At 45.5% G+C, this 11,236-nt stretch overlaps 1 pseudogene; it reads right to left on the reverse strand.

Moving 5' to 3' along the window:
* Positions 1-2,452: 2,452 nt before the first annotated feature.
* LOC119824288 lies at positions 2,453-3,251 on the reverse strand (annotated as a pseudogene).
* Positions 3,252-11,236: the final 7,985 nt, after the last annotated feature.

Genomic DNA, 11,236 nt, shown 5'->3' on the forward strand with positions numbered 1-11,236 from the left:
GAAGAGGAGAAGAGGAGAAGGAGGGAGGTTGGTTAATCAACCATAAGAATGTTTCAAAAATCCACAAAGAATCATGCTATTAACTATTTACCTAAACACACACACACATACACATACACACACACAAACACACAAATATACATGTTAGTCAGTATATATAGAGATAGTGTTAATGAGATTTTATCATATGCAAAGGCAGTGCTCCCCTAAGAACCAAAGGCCACTTAACTAAGGCGCTAGTGCCAGATATGAGAAGCCGTCTTTTGAGTTGTTGGTCAGAGCTCTCAAGAGACTCTTAAAACATACAGCCTAGTGATGTTGCCCTTTGTTCCCGCCCAGAGTGTAATTCCCTATTGATGAAGACACCAAACACTTCAGAAAGTTCCCTGAGACCTGTTAACGGAACTGACCTGAACATTCCCTTTCTGCAGTCTAAATTCCATGGTCCCAGACGAAGTCATGCAAGCTTCACAGGAAGGAGGCAACCTACACAATCTTAACCCAGCTTGATACCTATGAACCCACAACAGTAACCAGCAGGGTATTACAACCCTACAGATGCACTATTGACAAACATACCTTAGTGCTAACCACAAGCTCTCTAATTGATTTTAAGACCCATACATCAAAAGCAATACCATACCTTGTAGGGGAAAACTACCTAACTACTTAATCCTAGAGAAATTATGGTTATTATAGGAAAATGTACAGCCACTAAATCAAAATAATCTGTAACAACAATCTATAAGCATGTCTTTATACTCACTGATAAGTATAGACATCACCCTTCATCAATGAACTTCCCTTTGCAACAGATGGAGACCACTACACAAAACCACAATCAATCAAACCACAGGGTTGTGTAGTACACAGTCCCACACCCCAGTGAAAGTTAGTAAGAGGAGGTGGAAAGATTGTAAGGGCCAGAGAATCAGGGAGTTTGCTGTGAGAATGTGCCTCCAAGTAAAAACAGAAGCATTTCCCAAAATGTCTCACCAACATGTATGGACTAGCAAAAACCCAAGGACTCAAACCTAAATAAAAAACACCTCAACCAAAGAATGATAAGGGCAGGAGAAATAGTCTTCCTCATGAGGAGCACACAATTATTATTGGCTACCCAAAACCAATGGTCAAACCTAGAAACATGCATACAAGAAAGATTATATAGTCTGAGCAGGTTGTGTTTATGTACATAGGAATATATATGTACATAAATGAATGTGTGTAAGAGTGAGAAAAGAGGCCATGGTTTGAAAGAGAACCAGGCAGAGTACATGGGAGGGATTGAGATGAATCAAGGGAAAGGGAAAACGATGTAAGTATAATCTCAAGAAATAATTTTTTAAAAATCACAATGTTAGAAATTTCTGAAATATATGAACCAGGAAACCCTGGGTAATATTCTAGATATTTCTGGGTCAGAGAAATTAAACCAAGAATAGATCTAAAAGTAAACAGACTTTTAGAAAAAATTGAGAACTAATGAACTGATGACATAAGCCTTCCTTTAAATTCCATTTTATAGAAAATAGCACATATCTGCTTCCTTCCCAAGCAGTTTAGAGGTGTTGTAATCCAGAAATTGTGTTTTAATTGTGAAAAATATTGTCTCCCTTTATAATCAGACTGTTAGCATGGACGTTATCTGTGGTAATAGAGTTGGTTGCTCATTCCTGAACTCTTAATATGGTTAAGTCCTAAAACATTAGATTGCAAAATCACTCACCCAGAAAAAAATACTAGAACATGAAAGATATGAAAACCTACTATCCCCTTTAAAACATCTGCAGAGCAGCAGCGTGGGGCTCACGGGGACCGGCAGGGCTGTAGCTTGAATGACTGATCTCCACCTCCAAGGAGCTTGGCCACCACAGAACATATTCTGTCCCTGAGAAGCTCACCATGATTGCAAAACAACTCTGGGTCCAAACAGAAATCAAACAAGAAAGTGCTCTCATCTGCAGGATTCAGGATCCTGCATGGCCCCCAGCAGTGAGCACCACTCCTCTGGCCTGCCATGGCAACAGTGGACACACAAGAAGGGATGCAGGTTACTGATACCAGGCTGCCTGTCCCACTAGAGCCCTCCACAAGGAACCAGAGGCAAGGACGGCAGCAGGGTGCTTCAGCAGGACTTGTGCTTTATTGTGGGAGATGTGAGGAACATGGGTGGCCAGCAGAAGCTGGGCTTTGTTCTTGGTCCTGACCACACAGCCCTCGACATCCATTCATAAATAGGGATAGACTCTGCACAGGTGGTCCCTCCAGCCCCGGAACAGGAACCTACTGTGTATGGGGCCTCATGCCCAGCCTGGCACTGAATTCGTCCCAGTGGTGCTGGTCATGGGCATCTCCATGCTGGGCAGGCAGCTTCTGTGCAGGCTGATGAGGCTTTTATCATCCTAGCGCTCGTCCCCGACCTCCTGCTCTGAGGAGTCCACGAGGCTGCTCAGCTTGTTCCCAGGTTGCCCTCTTTGGAGGAGGTCTGCTTTGGCAGCTCCCCTGTCCAGGTACACTCTGTACATGGGGTCCCCATGTAGGGAAGCAGGCGGTGCTCACTGTGAACAGTCAGCTTGTCCACAGTCAGCAGCAGAAACCAGATCAAGTTGAGCAGGGTTTGAAAGAAGGTGACTCATCCTCAATGGACAGGACCTTCTGTGCACACCTTGTAAAGACCACCTGGGCACCTTTCTTGTTTTTCAAACAGAGAAACAGTTGTACACAGCTTGGGCCATGAACTCACCCACCCGCTTCGGAAGCCTTGTGCAGGACGGAGTACCTGTCCGTCATGAAGGTACAGCCCTTGCCCTCAGTGGAGGGCAGGAAGTAATACTGAGACTTATAGTAGTATTGCAGACCCCACAGCATGAGGGGCTGGTGGAACCTAAGATGGCCCAGTTTCCCAGATCCTCCACTGGACCACTTCAGAGCTCTGGCCACCAACACTACTTGCTCTTGCGAATTTAGATCCACCAAACTGAACACTGTAGCTGGCTCTACAGTTCTCTAACAGTTCATCAGCTATATGCACCGTTACCTTCTCCAGGGATTCGAGGAACGGCATGGTCAGGTCAGCCTGCACTGCTCTGCTGGCCATGACCAGAGAAGAGAAATACTCCTGAGTACCCGAGATCTCAGGATTCTGAGTGCTTGTTTCTAGACATGTATCTGAAGAAGAGCATCCGGTACATCTCGTGTGCCTCGTGGTAGTCGCCCTTCTGGATGCTTGTACACAGTTTGCCCTCCATGTGGTGGGGGCATCTTTCTGGGTGATCAACACCAATACCATGGGCCTCTGCACTGTTCAGAACTGGTGCTGTGGCAGGCGATGTTGGCAGAGCCTCCTTACTCCCTTCCCTGTGGCCGCTACATGCACTCTACCAGAACTGATTTGTTTTTTTTTTTTTTTAGCAGAAGCTGCTATTGATGGCTACTTCCCCATCTGCCTGTATCACTATGGGAAACTATTTTCCCAGATAATACAGCAATACTAAGCCTCATCCTTCATTTTTGAGGCTTCTCTGGACCCAGAGAATATAATGGAGATTCTAGGCCCCAGTGACTTGTTGGAGTCTCTGCAGTAGCACAGGAAAACCCTGGGAGGGCTCCCCTGCATCTGCTGGTACCAGTAAATGTTATCGCCAATGCCAATGCCACTCCTCAGGGATCAGGTGAGTCTGGCTGTTGATCCAAGAGGCACAGAGAATGAGGGTGTTTCTGTCAATATAGCCCGAGAAAAGGAACCTGCCAAAGCAGAAACCACAGTGAACAGCAGAGTTGAGGTACAGCATTTTGGGGATCTGAACCAGAAGGGACTGACTGAGTTCAGGAGTCCTCCCCAGGACTCTTGGGCCTGTCCGTACCTGCACATTGAGATGGAAAAATGAAGATGAGGGGAGTCCAAGCCATGGCAGGCACATCACACCTTCTTCTTAGACCAGGGTCTTCTGTCTGGCTGTCTCCTTATCTCATCATCTGGACCACACAGAAGATGTGCTAGTCAAGCAAGTGAGTTCACATTAACTCCTCCTAGTGGTTGATGCAGTGTGCGCGCCTGAAAGAGCAAACCAGGTGAAGTGAATTACTTTCTCCCTTGGAATATAAAGTAGATGGTAAAACACCCAGGCCTGTGTGCAAAGACCTCTTTCAAATCCACAGGAGAGCAAGCAGCTGCTGATTCCTCACAAATTGGAGGACACAGTCAACCATTGGGCCCCATGTCTGTTAGGGTTGCCGCATGTGGGCACCTGTCCGGCAGAAACTCCAGAGAGAGACTCGGCACACTCCTGTAAGTCCCAGAGCAGCCATCACTTCCACAGTTGTTCTCTATATCAGTGCTGCTGTGTGATCTTCACCTTACATTTCAGACTCATGAAAGGAAAACTACAGGGAGCATGGCGATGTGTCCTGATGCGGCGAATATTGGAAATAACCAAAAATAGTCCTTTTATAATTATTCAATTTTAATACAAAGGGAGATCAGGGAACTTACAGAACCAAGGGTCCAGCGGAGCCGAAGGTGAGCGCGGGGCAAACGAACGGGCCACCTTCCGGCTCCCCAATCCTATTTAAGGGGAATCCTACCCCGCTGGAGCAGCCACGCCCCTGAACGCAGGGATTGGGCCAGCTGCCCCAACAGTGTCCTAGTGGAGCCATCGCTGATGCATTTACTGATGAATGTGGACAGGGGCAGCACACAGCAGTCAACACAGGAGAGCTTGGGATCCACCCAGGAGCTGAGGATAAAAGACCCTGAACAGAGACAAATGAGTCTGACAATATGAACAATTCCGTGTAGGGGACACTGTTGCCTTTAATGGATCAAGGATGAACAGATCTGTCCTTATTTTAGAGGAGGAGGCACTTGTTCAGATGCTGTGTGTGAAAGGGGGTTCATGCAGTGAAGCAGGACTTGATAAACGTCACAGGAGATGACACAGCATGGCCTAGAATGGAGATCAAATACCAACACAGGGTCTGCAGCTGGCAGGCAGAGTGCAGAACCAGGCAATATACCAAGACGTCATGTGTGGCTTTCAGGCAAACATGCTAATGTGTTCAAGAGATATTTAACCAAAATGCTGCCTGTTGTTTCTTCTGACATTAGACACCCTACTCTGATAGATGTCATGGGCTGAACTTGCACAGAAGGGGCCTTGAAGAATGCATTTGCCCGAGGCTGATACAGTCCAACAGCTGAGAACCAGGGAAAGGCTGAAATGGGACAGATCTTGGAGGTTCAGCAGTGATGGAGTAAGCAGGAGTTGCAAAAAGGAGGAGATGGTGCAGGGTACAAGATGGGTCGTAGACTGTGACTTAAGAAATGAAGCAGGTCCGAGGGCCCGCTCAGGGGTTAGTTATATATTAACCACACGAGACATGATAATGTGGAAACAGGAGTCTATTCAGGCACAGAGCTTTCCAGAATCATTTTCTGTTAGGAAAATTCACCAAGCACAGGCCAATATTATTATATTTAAGAGAACAATGCCAACTCCATGGGATTCCCTTTAAACAATAGGTTCAATGGGAAGTACTTGGATTAGTAAACCAATCATAGTTTGATGTCTGTTTTATTTGCCTTTTATGATCATTTAGAATCATTGAATGTGAACGAATAAAAGATACTGTAAGCAGAAGCTGTGTCCAAAGGCAGCAGTGTAGACAAAAACTGTTGGAGATGGATCAAGGCCTAGGAGGCTGAGTATCCTGCCCTGCTTCTCTTGTCTCTGTCATCTTGAGAAACTCACCTGTGCCAGACTTGAATGTAATATCCAGGTCTGCCATCAGGCCACAGTTCAAAGGTATGCATGGTGCCTACATTACCTGATGCATAGTTAGATTCATAGAGCTGCTGTCTGTTGGAAGTGGTCTTGAGAACACAAAGAAAGAGACCACCACTCCCACTAAAGCATCTTAGCAATGCAACTTCTAGCAGGAGAGTAGATGCTCACAGAAGTGGCAGAGCAAGCATACCTGGACAGTAAGCTGTACCTTTTATCCCTGTTAACACTATTATCCATGACCAAAGGAAGGAAAGTGGTTGTTTGCAGGATGTGAGGTCCAACTTCACAGTGTATGCACAGTTGGCTAGTTTGGAAAAGAATTATGAACAGTGAAGAAGGCAGAGGGGAGAGGTTGTCACTGAATGTATAGATATTATGTTTTCTTTTTTAAATAAGGAAAGGAAATTGGTATCATCTGTCTGGAAGAACATGTCTAACACTTGAAGAGAAGTGGGCATTTAGAATGGGACATCTAGGAATGGAGGAAGAAAGTCTAAAAGGCCCAGGAGTGTTCAGGGTTGAAGGAAAGACAGCATTTGTTTTATAGTATTTGACAAGAAAAGTCATTGAATATTTCTTACAGGATTGGTTATTATTGACTCATAGGGGTATCCAAGGAGATATGAGGAATAGATATCTGACTTTTTTGCATCATTGTACGCTAGAGACAATGGAACTGATTTCCATGATCAAGGTGCAGGCAATGTTAGCCAAGAAGCAGAGGGCGGGATGGACTGGGAAAGGACCCTGCAGTGATAGAGACTAACAGATGGTAGGTGAGATGCTGTGGTAAAGTGGAGTAGTGATCTGTGCTTAAGACGCAGATATGGCCAGGGTGACAGCAGAGCTCTTAGGCCTGTCCCTGCCCTGCAGTGAGAAAGAAGCAGTTCAAGACCAGAGATCTCCTCAGGGAGTCTAGGTTGTCCCAGGCCTCCTTTCCCACCCCTGCAGAAAAGTGGCTCTTCCTTTGTGTATGTTTCCACTGAGGCTGCCAAGACCCTTGTGAGCCCTGCTGCTGAAGCTCAGCTTCCAAGACAGCCTGAGGAGGAGCTAGGTTATGCTTTCAATTTTGGGGAGTCCTAGCAGTAATCACTAGCTGTGGCTGACTCCTTTCACCCTGGGCTCTGACAGGACAGAAGGACAGCACTGCTGAGTCTCCTCAGTGAGCACAGGGTGAGCGCTAGCAGGATCATCAGTCCCCACAGCACACAGCCCTCAGAATCCAGCTGGATTCTCCTAGATCATATCCTTTGATCTTCTGAAAAGACTGCCACATCCAGAAGAAATCTTTAACACTCTTGCAAAAATAAAAGGAAATAATACATTGTTAACTCTCCCACAGAGAATGGCATCAGATTATTTCATTGGTATGTGATTTACCACGAAGATATATATTTGGCGTTCCTCACAGCATTCATTATTAAGGGAACATATTCGAGTATCAAATGAATTTACTGCACTACAGTCTCCATGTTTTGCCTATACATAGTTTGCCCCATACATGATCAGGCACTCACTTATGAGATTCCTGCACTCATTTCAGTGTCTGTATGTTTCACTCGTCGATGTACAAATTTCAAATCCATCATTCTTCTCCTACACCACTGCACCCAGTTCCCACCACGTTGTCTCAGCCAGCAACACCCGAGACACTATGTCCCTGGACACACTTGCCGTGCTGAGCAGGAAATCAGGTAGGCGAACTTCAATCTCCTTCACATCCTCCAATTCCAGTTCCCCAGTCTTATTCTCAGCTTGATAGCAGGCCACCTGTTCTGGACTCTCCTTTTTTCTGTCCCCATTCCTGGGAGAGTAAACAAATCCTCTCTCTCAGCCTTCTCTTCACCCCATCCCTTTGTCTTGGTCACCTTCACTGGAGACAGTCTGTCACTGGAGCCCTTCTGGCCATGCTGACCATGGAAGCAAATAGGCAATCTTCCCTCTCCTTCCTGTCCTCCATTTTCAAACACCCAGTCTCATCCCTAACTCTGTACCAGACCATGTGCTGGACAGGGATGTGATTTCACCCCCTTTCTCCAACTCCCTGGGGACTTTAGAGATCCAGATGGCTGAGCAAACTTTTCTCCCTCCTCGTGTATCTGATGAGACAGTTGTCAATCTAGCTCATCCTATTCTATCCTGCTAGCTCCCAATACTAGAAATGCTGCTCACCTGGAACCACCAGTGGCCACACCTGGGAGAGACTCAGAGTACTCTCTATAGGCAACCCACAGCCACCACACCCCCTCCGAAAATCCTGTGAGGGCACCAGAAACTAAGGAAGGAAAAAGCTACCTAACAGACAGGCAAGACCAGATGTCAACTACTGGAACTGAAATCCTTCTAAGCCCAGATGCCTGGATGTCAGCATGAGTTCAGAATCAAAACAGCCCCAACAGTGTGTCTCCACTAGAGCTCATCAATAGGACTTCAGTAGTTCCCGAGCAAGGCAATACAGCTGACGCACAGAACAAGGACTTCAAAATAGCTCTTATGAAAATGGGCAAGGACCTTAGGAGGACATGAATGAATGTGTTAATGAAATCTTTGGAACACAATGGATTTGAATGAAGAAGAAAGGTCAAGGTACACATGGAAAAATGAATCAATAAAGACAAGTGGAACCAAGGGAGAACTGGAAACAGAAGTGTAAGGAACTGGAACAAGAATCCTAGAGGTAAGACTTACTGACAGAATATAAGAGATGGAAGCAAAAATCTCAGACATTGAAGACAAGATAGACTAAAATGGATTTCCCACTCAATGAAAATGTTAAATCTAATAAAATTTCAAGCACAAAGCACCAGAAAAAAAATATGGGATATTATGTAAAGGCCAAATCCATGACTAAGGGGAATAGAAGGAGAAGAAAGCAAGGTCAAAGAAACAGGAACTATTTCCAATAAAACCATAGAAGAAAACTTCCCTAACCTAAAGATTGAGCTTCCTATTAAGGTAAAAGAAGCATGCAGAACTCCAAATAGACTAGATCATTGAACAAATCATACTTGGCACAATATAATCAAAACAATAAAACAAAGAATGTTCAGAGGTATAATAACAAACATCAAACAGGAATTATTAGAATAAAATGATGACTGACATACTAATACGGACTATCATTATGTCTAGGGTGAGCAAGGCACCATATAGGACTCGGTCAAGATTCCATTTACATGATGTAGCCAATGAAGTGGATTTCAGACAGTTGATAAGCTGTCACAAAGAACCATACTCCCATTGACCTGGACAGGACCATCAGCCTCTGCAGAGGAGAGGGCTCAATTGGGATGGTTGTGGTACATCAAGACCACAGAAACTCATCATCTACCACAAAGAGATGTACATTGGATGCAAATTCACTACACCTGACTGATCTCAAGATTAGACCCCTGAAAACCCTGTCAGCTAGCTTGCCCCTGGTGGCCCAGGAAGATGCTCCCTATATGTATGGTGGGCAGGAGAAGACTGCAGGCAGCCCAACAAGGCTGCACACAATACCACTGGCCATCAGCTGCAGCTCCTTGGCAATCAGGCTTCCTTCTAAACTAAAGCCTGATGATGGCCCTGGGCTCAAAGATGTTCCCAGTTAGTTGACGTTTTCTGGGCAGTGATGCTTCCCAGTCCTTTAAAGCACTGCTTACCTATTCCCAGTACAAACACCTGTCTTGCTGTTTACTCAAAGTCAAGGAATCCCCCATGGGGACATCAAATTTATCTGTCTGAATAGTCATTGGATGGGACAACAGCACCTTGGGCCATGAAAGATGAAGGCTGTGAACATAAGCAGATGTTACCAGATCAATCCAAGACTCAGTCAAGCAAAGGAGGAAAAGGCTCCTGAAAACATGTGGCTTCTCTTCTCTGCAGCCACACCCTGTCTGAGCACCAGAGGATGAGAGCAGATTTCTCAGGCAGCACTCACCTGCTGCAGCTTGGAGCAAGCTGGAACCCATGAGGAAGATAGGGTCGTCTTCTCGGGGTACCCATGCACCATTTACTCCTAATCTCCTCTTCAGGGAAATTTTGCTCCTCTCCTTCTTGGTTGTGGACCCTGTCACCACCCACACATTCACCCCTCACTTTTTTGCTCTCAGAATGGAATTTCCTCTGGATAAATCACCTCATCCCCATGCAGATGCAAGCCCTTTCTTCTGCCCTCTCTCACTGCTTTAATCCCTTGACATGTCCCACTTGCCCCACTCCTCCTTCCCCCTCCTCTTCCTGTGCCTCCTTACCACCTAAGAAGAAAGTGTGCAAGCACTTCTTTACATGTGCTCATTGATTCTGTTGATGGAAATGAGGGGAGAAGGAGATGGGGACCCAGAGTCATCTGGGACACTTAACTTTTCTCATGTAGACTTGGAGTGGGATAGACGCCTCGTCATCGCCCATGATGATGTGACTGCCTTCTCTGTACATTCCCTGCTTCGGGTAGGGAGGCAGCAAGAAAGCCTTCCAAAAAGCTTCTTGATCTTCCTTCTCACGCTTTTACCACCTTTGCTAGTGTGCTTTTGGGCAGCTATGGGTGCTTTCTGGAGCTGCTCTTTTGGAGATTTTGATGGTACCTCCTCTGTCATAATGTCTTCGAGTATTTCATTGTCATTTTGATGCTCTGAAGGGGATGGACGGGACACAGCATAAAGAATATCCCGTGTGTTCAGGCTGGTGATGTCAGAACTAATGGTGTTGTTTTGTGTGATGTCAGGAACATCTCCTTCAACATCTTTTTCTTCGTTGATGTCTTTCACGAAGTCTAACACATCTAAATTTGTGTTAGTATTAGTGATGTCCTCCATATTAGCCTCCTCATGTGTCCCCTCAGATGATGTTTTTGCAGCGTTTTCTCCCTTCTCGTGTGTCTCTAATGGCTTCATATCAGCACCCTGTGGGGCAGAATTTGCAGGTGAGTTAAAATCTGATGTATAAATCAGGGGAGCTGGACTTAGAGAAGCCCTTGCTAGTTTTTTCATTTACCTCCTGCCCAGTTACTTCGGTTTCTGTCAGGAATGTTGGCAGAGCCAGCTCACTCCACCGCCTCCTCAGAGGAAACCGAGGGAGGGTGAGCCGATGTGTAAGCCTCCTCGAGTAGCAGATCTGTGGATGATATTTGCTTTCCCACCTGTAGATACAGTTCTTTTTGTAAAGTAAGTCGTTCTTTGCTAAGTTTTCCAAAAATGTATTTGGCACAGTTGTGTCAAAATTCTCCTCCGCCACTATGTGAGTCAGTGAGCAGGTTGTATTTACAAGACTTGAAATGGAGTACTCCGACGCTAATTGTTTGGATGCCTGTAAACTGCCATCAGTGAGATTGATCCAGGATACTTTCTCTGTCATGTCCTCCACCTTTTCTGCTGGGGAATGGCTCTGACACACGATGCTAGAAATTTAAAAAAAAAAAAAAAAAAAAAAAGGAAAATCGGCACTAGGAGAAAAAGTTATGGATA

This window comes from Arvicola amphibius, chromosome 10 (genome assembly GCF_903992535.2).
Source record: "Arvicola amphibius chromosome 10, mArvAmp1.2, whole genome shotgun sequence".
Lineage (NCBI taxonomy): Eukaryota > Metazoa > Chordata > Mammalia > Rodentia > Cricetidae > Arvicola > Arvicola amphibius.